The sequence below is a fragment of the Equus caballus genome, chromosome 8, assembly GCF_041296265.1.
Source record: "Equus caballus isolate H_3958 breed thoroughbred chromosome 8, TB-T2T, whole genome shotgun sequence".
Taxonomy (NCBI): domain Eukaryota; kingdom Metazoa; phylum Chordata; class Mammalia; order Perissodactyla; family Equidae; genus Equus; species Equus caballus.
The window spans coordinates 21,016,069-21,032,927 of record NC_091691.1 but is presented as its reverse complement, the minus strand read 5'-3'; the positions used below and the strand labels follow the sequence as shown (position 1 = coordinate 21,032,927).

Here is a 16,859-nt window from a genome sequence, read left to right as displayed (position 1 = left end):
TCCAAGATGTATTTGCTGTGAGTTCTAAACAAACGGGTGTTAGCATGTAGCTAAGAGAAACATCGGGAGGGACGCGGCGTATGAAAGCCGACTGGCCTTTAATGTCCTGGTGACTGATCGGCCCCCTCTTGGGTCTCATGCTCTTAGGGGGCCGAGGGGGGCGGGGCGAGGAGACTCCAGCTCTGGGGCATCGAGGCAGAGCAGCGGGCTACCGAGCTGGTACCTCCAGACTGTCCAGTTCATCTCTCCTTCCATCCCGGAGAGAACTCCCCTTTCAGCCGACAAGCCCCTAAAACCAATCCACGCAAAATACTACTAAACAACTACCATTCATTGAATGATCATGCTAATTACGCTAAACCCTTTATAGGCACTGTCCCTTTTAAACCAAACCACAAGGCTTGTATTTTTATTGATCCATTTTACAGACGAGGCTAGGAGCACAGAGCTAGTCACCAGGGAAGCTGGATTCCATTTGGCACTCAGCAAGTACTGATTGATCAAGATAGCGGGATACAGTTCCTACCCTCCGGCTGTTCACGGTCAGAAGGGGAGACAGACAGAGATGCAGCATGACCAGGGGGGCTAAGGCAGGACGAAGCAGAGATGATGCTCAGCCATCGCATGGCAGCGTGGGTGGACCAGCTGTTGCCTAGGAACAGTTCCCTCTGAGTGACTCAAAGTCCATCTTGATGGGTTACTACCCTGGCCTTACTGGCTGTTAGATATTTCGAGTATCACTCACTCTTGGCAGTTTATACGAGAGCCTGAAGACCACAGAGGAGGCCATTACCTCTCCAGGTCAGCCAGTTAAGATAAATGGAGAGGAATTAGAAAGAGGACACCAGGGGGCGTAGTGGTTAAGTTTGCACGTTCCGCTTTGGCGGCCCAGAGTTTGCAGATTTGGATCCTGGGCATGGACCTATGCACTGCTTGACAAGCCATGCTGTGGCAGCGTTCCACATACAACATAGAGGAGGATTGGCATGGATGTCAACTCAGGGACAATCCTCCTCAAGTAAAAAGAAGAAGACTGGCAACAGATGTCAGCTGAGGGACAATCTTCCTCACCAAAAAAAAAAAAAAAAAAAAGAGAGAGAGAGAAAGAGAGAGAAAGGAGACACCAGATTTGAGGCTGGAAGCAGGAGAAGGAGGCAGCTGAGGAGGGGAGTGAGAAGAAGATTCTAGGATGAACAACAACCTGTGTGTGCAGGGCAGAGGTGGGAGGACTTGGCATTCGACGGCCTGAGATGCTTGGTGTGCTGGAGTCATAGGGGACGGCAAAGGGAACTGCGAGAGATTAGCCTGGGCACACAAACCTCGGTCCAACCATATCGGACCTTGACCTTGATGAGGAGTTTGGACATTCACCAAAGAGCTTTGGGCTGCCACATCCAGACTTGGGGCAGGGGACGGGTGTGGCAGATCTAACTTCAAGCCCCTTGACTGTGCACAGTTCCCAGGACCTGAGAAGGCAGCCGCCTGCCCCAGGATGTAACTTTTCTACCGCTGCGCTGATGTCTTAGGAATCAGCATATGTGGGGACTGAAGACAGATACCGCACCAAGTGAGAGAGGAGCAGTGAGGACATGTCTTCAGGTTGCCCTTCTGTTCCCCAGGCTAGTGACTCATGGCAGGTTTGGGCCTTGACTAGGCGAACAAGAAAAATAAGTGGATGGCATTTCCTAAGCATATCACAATACCCAAACATCTGTTATGGGGAAGGTATGAGACCATTCCCTTAAAGGGCTCTGCACACCCTCTGGCATACAGTAAGTGCTCAATAAAGAGAGCCATGGCTCTCATCAACATTGTGTACTTCTCAGCTATGTGCCCAGTGAAGCCACTATCCATCCCGCAGACAGGGCTAGAGTGAGGGCTGTTTGTTGAAAGCTTGTAGCATCAACAGAGCAGGATTCGATTTGTGTCCTTTTCATTTCAAACAGAATGACTCATCTCTGCTGACCTGAGACTTGCATTTTATTTCTTCGTGTACCTGGGAGACTTGGCACCTGGTGGCTCTGAGGCCAGGCTTAGATGACAGCGGGCTGTCTGGGGCTGGGGTGACTGCAATGCCGTGTAGATGCTGAGAGCACAGGTTCTGTTCTTAGATATTTCAAATCCTGCCTCTCCCACTGACTATGGAGTGTGCTGGTAAATGTTTAACTGTCGCTCTGCGGAAAAAACAAAATCCTCGCTCTCTGGAAAAAACAAAATCCTCATACGTAGCATTTGCCAATTTCCATGGTGTAAATACACCTACCACGGCTGGTTTCTGTGGAGGTGATGTCACTGAGTGTGGGGGTGGGAGGAGATCCACACTCGCACCCCGTTATGTAATATTTCCACCAGCCAGAGTAAGCTCAAGGGCAAAGACAGCAGCAAAACGTAGTAAGGTAATTAGGAAGTGATGAGTTTCAAGTATTTCCTTTGTTTTTAATATAATTTGTTTCATTGCAAGTGTATATAATTGAATTTTTAATAATGGCCGTGTTTAACAACCGATTTGCAAAATTCCTGAAAATTGAACCATCAGCTCTCAAGAGCCGGATAGCCAGCCCCGCACGCCTCTGTTTCCGGCCCGTCCGTGGCTCAGTGCTGCAGCTGGTAACACCAGGATGGCACCACTGGCTAAAACAGTGGCTGTGAAGGTTAAAAATAACGTATGCAGGGCACTCGGCACAGGTCCCACGCTCGGAAAAGGGAGCTGTCTGTGGTCAGTGAGGGTTTAGGGATATACACCATTTTGTATTTTGGTTGAATTTTAAAATTCGTATTAGAAAAACAGCATGTATTAACTGTGAAAAATAAAGATAAGCCAGTTTCTGGAATCCAGCAAACATTTTTTTGTTTGAGGAAGATTAGCCCTGAGCTAACATCCGCTGCCAATCCTCCTCTTTTTTGCTGAAGAAGACTGGCCCTGAGCTAACATCCGTGCCCATCTTCCTCTACTTTATATGTGGGATGCCTATCACATCATGGCTTGCCAAGCGGTGCCATGTCCACACCCGGGATCTGAACCGGCGAACCCTGGGCCATCGAAGCGGAACATGCACACTTAACTGCTGTGCTGCCAGGCCGGCCCCTCCAGCAAACATTTAATCAATCTTAGGTGCTGTTATTTGAGGACATGCCCATGAACTTGGTGAAATTAGTATATGGAGACACAAAGAAAAAGGAAATACTTTCTCCCAGCCCAGATGCGACCATTACAGATTTTCTGGTGTATACCCTGCCAGTTTTCAGTTGTCAGTGCCAGTGGAGTAGATTCTGACTCCTAGCGGCCCTGTGGACAGCAGAGTGGCCTTTTTGCGCCATCCTCTCCCCTTCCAGCGCTGTATCAGGCAGTGCTCTGCTGCCATTCACAGGGTTGTCATGGCCAGTTTTTTCAGAAGCGGGTGGCCAGGTCCTTCTTCCTAGTGTGTCTTAGTCTGGAAGCTCCGCTGAAACCTGCCCACCGTGCGTGACCCTGCTGGTATTTAAAATACCCATGGACATAGCTTTCAGCATCATGACAACACATAGCTGCCACAGAATGACAACCGGCAGACGGGTGGTGCGGTTCCCTCACCAGAAAATGAATCTGGGCCCAGGCACTGAGAGCGCCCAATCTTAACCACTAGACAAAAGGGTGGGCTCTCTGTTCCTACAATTGTATTAAAAAATCAAAACTCACAAGAGGATCTTGTACCGGCTGTTTTATATTCTTTAATTAATGGTAAACATAAAATTCAGCTCTCGACGCAAGAAGCAAGAAAAGATGGAGTCAATGGCTCGAGTCACATAAGCAAAGGGAATTATTGTTATTATTAAAGCTACTGGCAACTTCCTCATTAATCTCCGAGATTTTGCCTCTGATCTCGTTTCCTGGCTCAGGCCCCTGGATCCAGCTGCAGTATTTTCAAAGTGAAGCCCATTGCATATCTGTCCTGGGCATCATCTTCTCTGCCCAGAGCTGGCGGACCCTGGTCCTTCTGAGACCTGCTGTGACAGGCGAGGGCCTCCCAGAGGGGCTCCCCCCTCGCCCAGCCAGGCCCCGCCCCGCTGGCTGCGCGGCTCCATCGTCATGTGTCCCTCCCTCCCACCCTCCAGCCTCTCTCCAAAGTGCGCGTCTATAAGCGTGTGCTCTGGGGAGGGTCCGGGCAACAGCTGCCTTTGATCAGCCCAACATCTGGGAGACTCGGCACTTCAAGAACGCTGCCTGGTGATCAAAGGTGGGAACGCTGTGACAGCCGAGACTTGGCAGGGACCCAGCCCGGCTAAATGCATGGGTGGGGGAAGGGAAGGAGAGGGGATGGAGGTGGGGACAGAGAGCGGGGAGCAACCCACCCAACCGCGGGGACCTGGCACGCAGGGCAGCTGTTAGGAGCTGGAGCTTTGCTTCTGTGACCCCATCTCTCTGTGCCTCAGTTTCCTCCTCTGCAAAATGGGGATAATAACGTGGGGACAGAATGAGCTAAGAAATGAAAGGCGCTCAGACTGGTCGCTGATTCTCAGGGAACCAGCTCACAAATGCCGGGTGTTGTTGCTGGGCTGCGTGGCCATTCTTAATCCTAGAGCCAGGTCTGGGAGCGAATGACAGAGTGCATCTTGCCTACTTTTTTTTTCCGGAACATTTTTGGGCCTCGGTTTCCCCATCAGTAAAATGGAGAACCATAACCAGACTTCGGAAGTAGGCAAAGATTATTTCTACTGGACCCATGAGAAACGAAGTTCTCCAGATGGGAAGTCCTGCGCATATCAGCACACTGAACTGTCACAAACCGAACTCACCCCTTGGAACCAGCAGCCAGACAGAGAAACAGAACATTTCCAGCCCCGGAAACTCCCTCATGCTCCCTTCTGGTCATTCCCCCTCCATGGATACTGCTCAACTTTGTTTTTATTTATTGCATGCCTTGCAAGCATTGGCCTTGCATAAACCTTGCAGCAACACTGCTATGAGGCCGGCATGGTCTTGATCCCCATTTTACAGATGAGAAAACTGCGGTGCAGAGTCCAAGTAACTTGCCCAAGGTCACGCGCTGGTCGGGGAGGCTGCAGCGTCTCAAGCCCTGGCCGCGGGACTGCGAGCTCTTGCTGTTGTAGGGCTGGTGCTCTTGGGAGTGAGTGGGTGGAGTGTTTGTAATTTTTGGAGGGGTGGGGGTGTTAGAGAAGCAGGCCTACAAATAATAGTCGTGTAACGCCTCAGGGCTTTTAGGAATAGCGCTGTGCCGTGGCCCAGGGGGCTTCTATGATGCCCCTGAGCTCCTGATAAGCAGCGGCCAGTGGCTTGCCCTTGGGAACTGGATACCAGGCCCCTGCACCTGCCTGCATGGCTTTCCTCTCATCCTCCCAATTCTCTCCCTCCCAGAGCTCCATCAGTCCTTCCAGGGGACATGCCGACGGCACCAGGGAGAGCCCACTCCCCTTTCCTTGTAGTCTTAGCCTGAAGAATATCTTAGCCTGGGTCCGAAAGCAGAGCTTGAGGCAAGGGTTCACGTGCAGGAGGTTGATGTGGGAAATAACCCTGGGAAGCAGGAAAAGGGACAGGGAAGGAGGGAAAGCCCAAGAGGGCAGGTGTTACTGACTTGGCAGCTGGGGTGCCTTCTGTGGGACCTCGTGGAATGCACCTCAGAGGCGTATGTCCAGGGCATCAAGGCGGGAAGCATTTCTCCATTGGCTCCCTTCCCCCATTGGTCAAGGCACTCCCATGGCTGTTAACCCCCACTCCCTTCTAAGCTGTGCATTGGTGAGGGTGTCACATTGCCCAGGGCACCCACAAGCCCCAGGACAGAGGTACCACTGAGTGGCCTGTGGCACTGTCCAGTTTTCACCTGCACAAAGCTGGTCACGGCTGGCCTGGAACTGGTCACAGCATCAGTGGTGGAGGGAAGAGGCAGGACTGAGAAGATGGAAGATGTGCACGAAGGAGTCTGAGACACTCGAGGCCTCTGGGAATGCTTCTCAGAGTCTGTGGGCCGGCTCACTCTCCCCACAGTAACCAGTCACCCCCACCCACTTGTCCCTCCCCCGTCCCTGGTGAACACTGTCCTTCCACCCTTTGCTTTGACAATGTGACACGGGGCCTGCCCTACTTTAAGACATCCTTAAATTGTGTTTCCCAAATATTCGTATAGAGAAGTCCTAACCCTTAGTGCCTCCGACTGTGATGGCCTTATTTGGAAATAGGGTCGTTGCATATATAAGTAGTCAAGATGAGGTCACACTGTGATAGGGTGGGCCCCTAATCAGTATGACTGGTGTCCTTATGAAAATGGGAAGTCAGACACAGACGTGCGCATCGAGCGAACAGCATGTGGAGATGAAGGCAGAGATCGAGCAGATGCATCCACAAGCCAAGGCATGCCAAAGATTGCCAGTAAACCACCAGAAGCCAGGGAGAGGCAAGCAACAGGTTCTCCCTCACAGCCCTCAGAAGGAACCATCCCTGCCCATACCTTGGTCTCAGAGCTCTAGCCTCCAGAGCTGTCAGAATGAATCTCCGTTGCATACGCCACCAAGTTGGCGGTACTTTGTTATGGCAAACTTAGCAAACTAACAAACACCCTAAAATAGAAAATTCAGTGCTGCCAAAGAGAGGAACTCCTCTCTTCGGACGTGTTTTGGGTCACGGGCCACTTGGATAATCAAATGAAACAATAGACCCTCTGTACAAAAAAGCTCATATCCATATCAAATTCTGGAAACAACATTCGGAAGTTCTCAAATATCCCCAAATGCATCCTTGGCTTTAGAGACATCCTGGAGATGGTTAATGCCTCACAGAAGCGAGCATTTTCATGCACGAGTAGAGATGCATCTCCGAGCTGATTATGTCAAGTGGATTTGACCTACAGATGTTCTTTTTATGAGCAACCTTTGTAGGAACATAAATCATGAGAAGGGAGAGAAGTCTGTAACCTTTATGATGGAGGGGCGAGAGCGGCAGAAACCGCGAGCGAGGGTTTGGTACCAGTAATGCCCCGTGAGTCATGTCACGGCTTCCAGCTCACGGGAGGTGCTCACCAATGCTTGCCCCTTTCTGCTGGCCCCTGGGAAAGAGGGACATATCAACAGGATCTGGCACTTGCAGACTAGAAAATGCTACATGGGGCTATTCATTTTAACCAGTCGCCCAGGTTTTGGGCAGATTCGCACCGTCAGTGCTCCATCCAGCTTCTTTTTCTTTGGAGCATCTCTGTGAACGTCCTCTGGCTTCTGTGACCTTTCGCCTCTTGCCTCTGCCCCTGTGGCTGTCTCTGAGTCTGCACCAGGCTACTGGCTGTTCTGCCTGCAAGTCCAGAGGGCAGAGGGGCCAGGAGACAGAACACACCCCAGGCACCACTCTGGAGTGGCCCTTAGCTGATGACCGATGGGGACAGGAGTGTGAAAGTTCAGCTTCTTTGCATGGACTCAGTTACACTCCCGAGGTATAATTTACACTCCGGAGCTCCCCACAGGATCAGGCTGTGCCGAAGCGCTGCTGAAACCTCACCCTGGCTTGGCTCTTCCCCTCATCGCCTGATGGTTTCTCCCAAGCACTTGCTCATAAATCACTTGCATAAGAGTCTTATGTCAGTTCCTGCTTCTGCGAACCTGACATAGGCAGGACCGTTTAGTCCCTTCTGAGCATCCCAAATATCATGGGATATCTACCATGGGTCTGGTCCCACTTGTGCTCCAATGAGATGAGGAGAGAGAATAGCGGGGCATGTTAGGAGCGTGGATGATGCAGGGAAGACCTCTTCCAGTTAATAAGGGGATCAGGGTGAGCACTCAGACGTTAGGCCAGAGCTCCTCCATCTCGGCGCTATTGACATTTGGGGGCGGGATAATTCTTTGTTGCAGGCGGCTGTCCTGGGCACTGTAGGATGTAGAGCCTCGACCCGCTCGATGCTAGTAGCAGCCCTCCAGTTGTCACAACCAAAAATGCCTCCAGACGTTGGCAAATGCCCCCCGGTTGAGAATCGCTGCATTAAACCAAGGCCTGAGTGATGAGTAAGACTTAGCCAAGAGAAGGCAGCATTCTGGGAGCAGAAACAGCGTGTGCAAAGGCCCTGAGGTGGCAGAACTTGGGACATTGGAGGAAGAGAAGGAAGGATAATGTGGCTGAGTGCAGTGAGCGTGGGGAGAATGGTGTGAGATGATGCTGGGCAGGTGGGCAAGGGCCAGTCACGCGGGGCCCCGTGGGCCACAGGAGAGGCTTCAGGTTTTAACTTAAGAGCAATGGGAAGTCACAGAAGCGTTGGGTCCCCCCCCCACCAATGCATTCTACATATGTTTTGTAGACATCTACTTTGTTCCAGACACTGTGAGTGACAGTCAGAGATGGACGACATTGAATAGATGTGGCAAGAGTGGCCTCCCTCGTCTCGCTCCTGATCTTAGGGGACGCCTCAGTCGTTCCTCATGAAGTCTGATGCTCGCTGTGGGTTTCTTATCGAATTGAGGAAAGTTCCCTCATATTCCTAATTTATTGAGTGTTTTTTATTGCTTTTTCACGAAAGGGTGTTTAATTCCCAGAAGGATTCACAGAGGAGTACCTTGAACTGACTTTTCCTTTTCTTTTTTTACATTATTTTATTGAGGTCATCTTGGCCTATAACATTGTGTAATTTCAGGTGTGCATTATTTGTCAGTTTCAGTATAGACTGCACCGTGCTCACCACCCATAGTCCAGTTATTACCTGTCCCCATACATATGTGTGCCCCTTGACCCCTTTCGCCCTCCTCCCATCCCCTTCCCCTGGTAACCACTGATCTGTTCTCTTTGTCCGTGTGTTTGTTTATCTTCCACATATGAGCGACATCATACGGTGTTTGTCTTTCTCTGTCTGACTTATTTCACTCAGCATAATACCCTTAAAGTGCATCTATATTGTTGCAAATGACACACTTTGTCTTTTTTATGGCTGAGTAGTATTCCATGATATATATATACCACATCTTCTTTATCCATTCATCAGTCAATGGGCACTTAGGTTGCTTCCACGTCTTGCTATAGTGAATAATGCTGCGATGAACATAGGGGTGCATAAATATTTTTGGATTGTTCATTTCGTGTTCTTTGGATAAATACCCAGTAATGAGATAGCTGGATTGTATGGTATTTCTATTTTTAATTTTTTGAGAAATCCCCGTACTGTTTTCCACGGTGGCTGCACCAGTTTGCATTCCCACCAGCACTGTATGAGGGTTCCCTTTCCTCCACATCCTCTCCAACATTTGTTACTTCTTGTCTTGTTAATTACAGCCAGTCTGACAGGTGTGAGGTGATATCTCATTGTAGCTTTGATTTGCGTTTCCCTCATAATTAGTGATGTTGAACATCTTTTCATGTGCCTGTTCACCATCTGTAACAAATGGGACTACATCAGACTAAAAAGCTTCCATACAGCAAAGGAAACAAGGAACAAAATGAAAAGACAACCCACCAACTGCGAGAAAATACTTGCAAATCATGTATCCGACAACAGGTTAATATACTCCAAAATCTCCTCTTCTCCTACAAGCACGGCTGATGCAGATGCCTTTCTTGTGAAATGACCATCTCCCAGGCCCTCTCCTCTGATTTGCCAAGATACACAGTCTCCACCCATCCTCCTCAGCCCGGTGCCCAGCCGTCTCAGAGAGAATGAGCCACTTGTGGGTCCTGCAGGGCTGCCCTGCCCAAGGTGGTCATTGGCATCTCCATGAGTGTGACCTCCTCTGCCCTGGGCTCTGGCAGCCCCCGCCGGAGCTGGCCAGACTCTCCCAGGCTCCCAGTGGCTCCTGCTCAGGGAAAGCCACACCGCCTCCCTCACTGGTTAGAGGTCTGAGTTTTTTTGGAGGCATCTAATGACGATTTTCAAAAACCTTATTTTACTTCTTTTCCAAAAACAACCCATAAAACAATCTTACAGCCAAAGGAAATGCACCTTGGTTGGGAACCGCCCTGCCTGGGGAGGCAGATGGAGAGCGATTTTTTTTTCCCTTTCTTCCTGGTGCTTTAAGAAACTTGACGGCAACTTGGTTTTCCTTTCTCAACTTTTAGGTAAGAGCTTTTTCCAATAAGTCGCTTCAGTAATCTCCAGGTCTCTAGATCCTGGAACTATCCCGTGTACCCCCTCTCCTCCATAAGTCTCTCTCTAGGCTAATGGTCACTCTCGTTTGAGTGGAATTTGAATAGGACTCTCACACAGGATGTAGCATGTTGTGGGGGTGGGGGGGGGGGTGACCTGGGAAGTGTCAAGGCTGCAATACAGGAGCTTGGCCTCTTTAAAGTGGGACAGGAGCAAGGGAGGAGCCTCTGGCTGCAGAGGAAGGTTGCAATATGGGGCAGCTCAGGATGGAAGCTGGGCAACCGTCCTCTCCTAATATTAGCTGCCAGGGCTGAGGCAAGCCCAGCCAAGCATATCACACACATAAAAACAACCTCAGCCCCGAGGTAGGACGGATCAAAGACTCAGATCCCGAGGTCGGGAGGTGTCTTGGGCTGGGCTCCCCCCCGAAGCAGACCCTGAGCCAAGAAATTGAATGGAAGTGGTTTGTTCGGGAGGTGAGGCCAGGGAGCTCTGGGTGCAGGGTGGGGCGTTGAGATGGGAGATGCGGTTGGTCAGAGTGAGAATCAAGCCTGAGGCTCCAGCACCCCTTTCCTCCTCCTTTCCCAGCGTGAAAAGCCTCGATTCGGTGACTGGGCAGCCCTGTGTTAACAAAACTAAGTGTCCTCAAGTGCAGCATTTTCTAAATACGTGTATGAGATTACATAGTTTGCTCAGGCTGCTATGACAAAGGGCTACAGACTGGGTGTGAACAGAAAGTTATTGTCTCGCAGTCCTGGAGGCTGGACGTCCAAGATCAAGGTGTCGGCAGGGTTGGTTTCTTCTGAGGCCTCGCTCCCTGGCCTGCCGATGGCCGTCTTCTCCCTGTGTCCTCACATGGTCTTCCCTCTGTTTGTGTCTGTGTCTAAATTTCCCCTTCTCATAAGGACACAGTCATATCGGATCAGGGCCCACCCTAATGACCTCATTTTCACTTCATTACCTCTTTAAAGACCCTATCTCCAAAAACCAGCACATCCTGAGGTTTTGGGGGTTGGGAGTTTCACATATGAGTTTTGGGGGGACACGATTCCACCCGTAATGGATATTGACACTGGAAATTGTGTTGCAAGCCACAGGAACCCTTTGGCCTAATTCAGGATGATTGAGTCTTTGGTTTGTCCCTGGAGATATATTCAGTGTCTAAAATGCAACCATTTGCTATATTTCATTAAGTGATTTTTAAAGAAGCTTCTGGACTGTGACATCCAGTTCATGCCATGGTGAGGCCATCCCCTTAGGAATACTTACTAAATCCCTGTTAGAATTAGGGATTTAGGTAAATGAGGAGGTATACATGCTGGGTGGCTCCATGAGCATCGTACACAGGGATTGTGATGGTTATAAGCCCGTTGTTCTCAACCTTGGGTGCACATTAGGCTCCTGGGGGAGCTCTGAGACATCCTGATGCCGGGTCCCACCCCGGACCAATGACGTCAGCTTCCCTGGGGGTGGGGCCTGAGCATCAGGATTTTTCAAAGCTACCCAGGTGATTCCAAGGGGTAGCCAAAGAGTAAGAAACCCTTTTTGAGACTAATGTGTTTCCCAAATAATACTTTGTGGTTCAAAGGAAAATCATTGAGAAGCCTTCTGTAATACAGAGACTTTGTAATTATTCAAATATTAGGCAAATGACTCTTCTCTAAGGGATATGCTGGAGGAGAGGGGGGGTTCTTGCCTTCTATTCCGGCACAGGAAATCTGGTTTCTGCGTGGGTTGTGTCCCGTCACCCCCGCCCCCCATGCTTCTCCATATGATCTCTTCTGTTTCCCCCACTCTCCCCCCCCAGATCTTCTCTCCATCCTTCTCCATCCTGCTCTGTGTCCTGCACGGCTGACCTGTATGGCCCACCAATGGGCTCCCCTGCCTTTGGCTTCTGGCTGGCTCTGGCCGACAGGGAGCCGTGCCAGGAAAAAAGAAGGACACTGAGGTGGGGGTGTGGACTCGTGTGGCTCCCTCCCTGGGAGGTTGTCTTGGGATGACTGTGGAGATGCCTGCTTCATAAAGCAATGAAAATAATGTTATTTATTTTAACCAGATGCCCTTCTGCCAAAGTCTTTAAGTTTGTTTGTGTTTAAATAGAGACAATGAACTGATGAAGAGGTGTTTACAACCCACTAGCACCAAGCCGGGCTTTCTCCTGCAGGTAATCCGAAAGATTGGATAAACAGTGAATGAGAGAGTGTGGAATTGACTTTCCCAATGTTATTTAACGTGGTGCCCATGCGTTATGTCCCACCCTGGATCGTCAGTGGGAGATGATATATCCTATTGTTTAAAAATGTACCTAGGATTTGTTTTAATCAGGTATGAGGAGGCACACAGACACAGAAATGCCTGTGGTGAAGGAGAAAGTTTGTACTCGCAGATCCCTAGAAACAGGAGGTACGGCAGGGCCTCTATGCAGGGCCACGTGGGGACGCACCAGGGTCAGTCAGGAGGCAGAGGGGGTGAGCTGTAAATGGGAGCAGGAGCCTTTGTTGTGGTTTCCATGGGAAAGGCAAGGCAGGGTGGCAGGCGTAGGTCTGGCTAGTCTGAATAATGTCAGCAGGCTCCGGGGTGGGGTGCTGACTGGAGGAGCTGTCTGGTACCCAGCCCCAGGGGATGAGGGCAGGTGGATTGAGGCCTGAGTGTGAGAGCCCATACGGGAGGTGGTGGGCATGGGCTCTGCGTGGGTTAGCTTGCATGTGAAAGCTACTCTTGTAGGCAAGTCCTTTCCTATCTCCAGGAATCCAGCAGCCCTGGGAGGAGCAGTCTCTCCGGGATCAGGAAGGTCCAGGGTGTCAAAACATCAGAGAATACAGCAAATAGACAGCGATGGTTACTATGCCTACTTTGAGAAAACCTTCCAGAGAGGAAGGGGAGAGCAGGGTGACATCCTCCCAGGCCAGGTGGAGGTCTGCTTAAATCCCACCTATCTTGAAAGTGCTCCTGAGGTTTCTAATGTCCCTCAGGTTCCCCGGGTGGCACTGGTTATCCAGAGATCAGAACCAGCCAAAGGCTGGGAAAAGGTAAGACGGGAAATGAAGAGGGAGGAGCCAGCGACAGGGCAGAGGCGAGGCAGAAAGGGCCGAGGCGCACCACGTCCAACTGGACAGGCCGTGGTGAAAACTAGGTAGCCAGATGACAATGATGGGCAAACTCTGCCAGGACCTGGTAGTCCCAAGGCTCCTGGTGTAGAGACATCCCAGGGTCAGACAAGCACCCAGGGAAGAAGAAGAGATGAACAGAGGTGAGAGAGAGAAGAAAACTGATCCTGGAGTGTCTGGCTGGGAGAGCCCTGGGCTGCTCTGCAGTCTGCAGAGAGGGGAAGGGACTCACCCAAGGTCACACAGCGACAGGGGGCAGAGCAGGGACTGGCATTCTGGTCTTCAGAGGCATCCCTGTGGGTCCCCCATGTCTCCTTTGGTATACAGAGCTGGACCGCTACTGTAGGTACCGTTTGGGTTTCCAGCTTCCCCTAGGGATGTGAGACGAGAGGACCACATCAGCTCTGTACTGATGTCCCCATCACCTCAGAGTCTGGGGCAGAGCCCTTCTCTGCTTTTGGCGCATTCTGGGCTCACACCAGTCCCTGTGCTCTCTGATGCTAATCCTTAATATAATGAACACAAAGTGTTATCACAGTGGCAAGACCTGGCCCTTGTTAAGTGCTGGATACCCATTTAAATGCATACATGCCGTCTCTCACTTACTCCTCACTATAACCCTGGGAGGTTGGTTTTATCATTATTTCCACCTCACAGATAAGGAAGCTGAGGTCCATTTTGCAGACATTTCTAAAAGGGAGAGCGAGTGGAGCAGAGATCCTTCCCTGGACAGTGGGGTTTGACATGCATGTTTGAGTTGCTTCCATATTATGAACTTCCTTTTATTAAACACTTACTGCTAGGCCCTTCACGTACATGATTTCATCTCATCCTTGCAACAAGCTTATGAAAACAGCACCATGAACGTCCCCATTTAACAGATGAAGAAGCTAAGGCATCTTTCTGGGGATGTGTCTTCCTCAAGGTGACATGGCCAGCCAGAGGTGAAGATAGGATTTGAACCTAGGTGTTTATTTCATGTATGTTAACCACTGACCTACCCTCTACAGTACGCACCTTCTTAGCCCTGTCTCTTTCCCTTTCCATCTCCCTTTCTGCTCCAGCATCCCGTTGCCATGGAAACCAGCTGCAAGCAGCCATAGCCAGTCGGGACCTCACCTCATCTGGAATTCACAGCTTTTCGTTTCTGCTCTGAGCTTCTCTGACCACAGGGAGAAATCCTCCTACCATTTGGATACCTCCACACACCTGCAAGAGTTCAGGGGTTAACGTTCTCCGGGACGACGCTTGACTCTCAGAGTCAGAAGCTGCTAGATAAGCACCCCCACTCCCTTCTCCTGTGTCTTGAGGCTTGGAGACAGAAGCAGTTCCCAGATGTTTGGAAAGGGGAGTCCAGGAAGGCCTCCCAGGGGTGGTGATGTTGGAGATGAATCTTGGAGGACAAATGAAAAATACCCGGGGAAAAAGAAAAGAAGGGACAGTGCAGACACAGGGAATGTCACATGGAGAATTATGATTTTCAGATCTCCCAGGCTGCACGATGGAGAGGTTGAGAGCATGGGCTCTGGATCCAGACTTCCTGGAGTCTGCATGCCAGCTCCAACACTCAGTTTCTGCAAGTCCCACAGCTGGAGAGTGCCATTTTCCTCTCTCTGGAAAATGGGCACAATGATATTATTTCCTTCATAGAGTTATCACGAGAAGTGCAAGAAAGAATTCATGTAAAGTATCTAGCGCATCTAAGGGCTCAGGAAGTATTATTACAGCAGAAATAGTATTATATTCACATCTCTTATAGACCGTGCAGGGTGACACACCTATCTTAAGTTTCACAATTGTATGTCCATATTGGCCGAGACTCCCCGAGGCAGAGAAACGAATTAGATGCCTCTCAGGCTTCATGGGATTTTGTCATCCTTTCAGCTCTTGGTTCTTCACTTACTAGCTATTCTATGCTGCCTTAGACTTGATCCCACTAAGGAAACACAACCGATAAGTTCTTACTAAAGTGTTAGTGACTGACACCATAATAAGGCTCCCTGTTCTCTTTCTTCCAATTTTAAGTGAACTTTTATTTCTTTGTATTAAGAGATTGTCCTCTTGGTCTGATGCTAGAAATTCTCTATCAATTGCAGAGACATTTAGGGCCACAAGGGCTTTCTTAGGACCTTGGAGGCCAGTTTGGGTCGGTGGTCCAGGAGTCAAGAAGCCCTGGCTTTCATCCCAATTCTATCAATTGACCTTCTCTATGATCTTGGCAATGGCACTGCCCCTCTCTAGGTCTCCAGCCTAATGCATATCCCTCATATCATAGATGAGAAGAATATCCAGTTTTTCCAAAGTGTGGTGTGCTTACCACTGGAGGCATCATGTAGCATAAGGAAAACACAACAAGAAAAAGCTTTTCTTTTTACCTTCTTTGCGTGTCTAATAGTCCTAGTTTTCCATTTCATGGTATTGATAAAAAATTAACTTTTCATTTATAAAATAAAGAGATAAGTCAATTTAAAGGAAAATCTTAAGTAAATAATAATATGTTAGTACAGCAAAATTTATCAGAATGGCAGAGAAATGATGGTGTGTTTTATCGATGGCTGTGTAACCAGCTGCCCCCAAATTTGGTGGCTTCAAACACCCATTTTATTTCGCTCATGGTTTAGAGGGTCAGGAATTCAGGGAGGGCTCAGCTGGGCGGTTTCTCAGATTCACGTGGGGTCTGCTGGGGCGGCTCCTCTTTCGTATACCTGGAGCCTCAGCCCCTTGGCCTGCCTCGCTCTCCACTGCGGTCTATTTTCCAGGGCCTCCCCGGGTAGTTTGGGCTTCCTCCTAGCATGGCAGCATCAGGGTAGTAGGGCTTCTTACCAGGGGTGACCTGTAGCAAGCGTTCAGGAGCCCCAGGTGGGAAGGCGCAGGGCCTCTGATGTCCGAGCCTTGCCTCTCCTGGTCCACTGAGTCCCTCAGGCCAGCCGAGGTTCAAGGGGAGCAGAATTAGACTTCACCTCTTCCTGGGAGGTGCAGCCGTCTCTACAGCTCGCCCAGGTTGAAGGCTCTCTGACGTTCCTCTGAGCTCGCAGGCTGTATTTTACGCCTCCGTGCTGCACGAATCTTGCGCCGTGTAAATTCAGCCTTACACACTGGTGGTCTCTGGTGTAGACCTATTTACGGAGCAAACTCTTAGCGGGTGGGGTTTGCAGCCTAAACTTCTGGCCGGTTCAGGAGAGAGCCGTCCAGGCGCTCCTTTCTCTCCCTGTCTTTCTCCGTGACGAGAGTCTCGCGAGCCCTAGGTGCACAGAGCGGGAGCTGGGCATCCTCTCCTGTTAGGAGCCTCCTCCTTTTCCTCTTACCGTTTGCTGTGGCCTCTGAGTTAGTCTCAGAGGTAAAAGCTTTCCATGCCCTCCTGCTCGTCTCTCCTGCAGCCAGGAGTGCAAATGTAGACATCTGGGCTGCTCAGGCAGAAACATGGCCCTGGAAGCAGGGAAGCAGAAACCATCGCCTGCCAAGAAAGGACAGTGGAGATGAGGACTCAGAAGCTGGAGGGGCGGAGGACTGGGTTGGACAGGGCCCGAGGAGGGGCGGGGTCTGAGGAGGGGGTGGGGCCCGAGAAGGGGGCGGGCCTGAGGAGGGGCGGGGTCTGGGGCGGGGATGGAGCTGTGTTCACCTTTCCTGCTGCTTCCAAGTCCTCTGGGAAGCTCTTCTCATCCCCCTCCCAAACCTCTCCTGCGTGCAGCCACCTCTGTGCTGATGTCCC

General features: G+C 50.4%; 2 long non-coding RNA genes across 2 annotated transcripts; one reads left to right on the top strand and one right to left on the bottom strand.

Annotated features, from left to right (window-relative positions):
• Positions 1–4,087: 4,087 nt before the first annotated feature.
• LOC138925346 (uncharacterized) lies at positions 4,088–15,139 on the top strand. Its single transcript, XR_011441369.1, has 3 exons — positions 4,088–4,214; positions 12,144–12,207; positions 14,215–15,139. It is a non-coding gene; the product is annotated as an uncharacterized lncRNA (long non-coding RNA).
• On the bottom strand, positions 8,533–16,636 carry LOC138925347 (uncharacterized). The gene is made up of 2 exons (XR_011441371.1): positions 15,974–16,636; positions 8,533–9,335 (listed from the first exon to the last, which is right to left on the bottom strand). It is a non-coding gene; the product is annotated as an uncharacterized lncRNA (long non-coding RNA).
• Between the last annotated feature and the right edge of the window lie 223 nt (positions 16,637–16,859).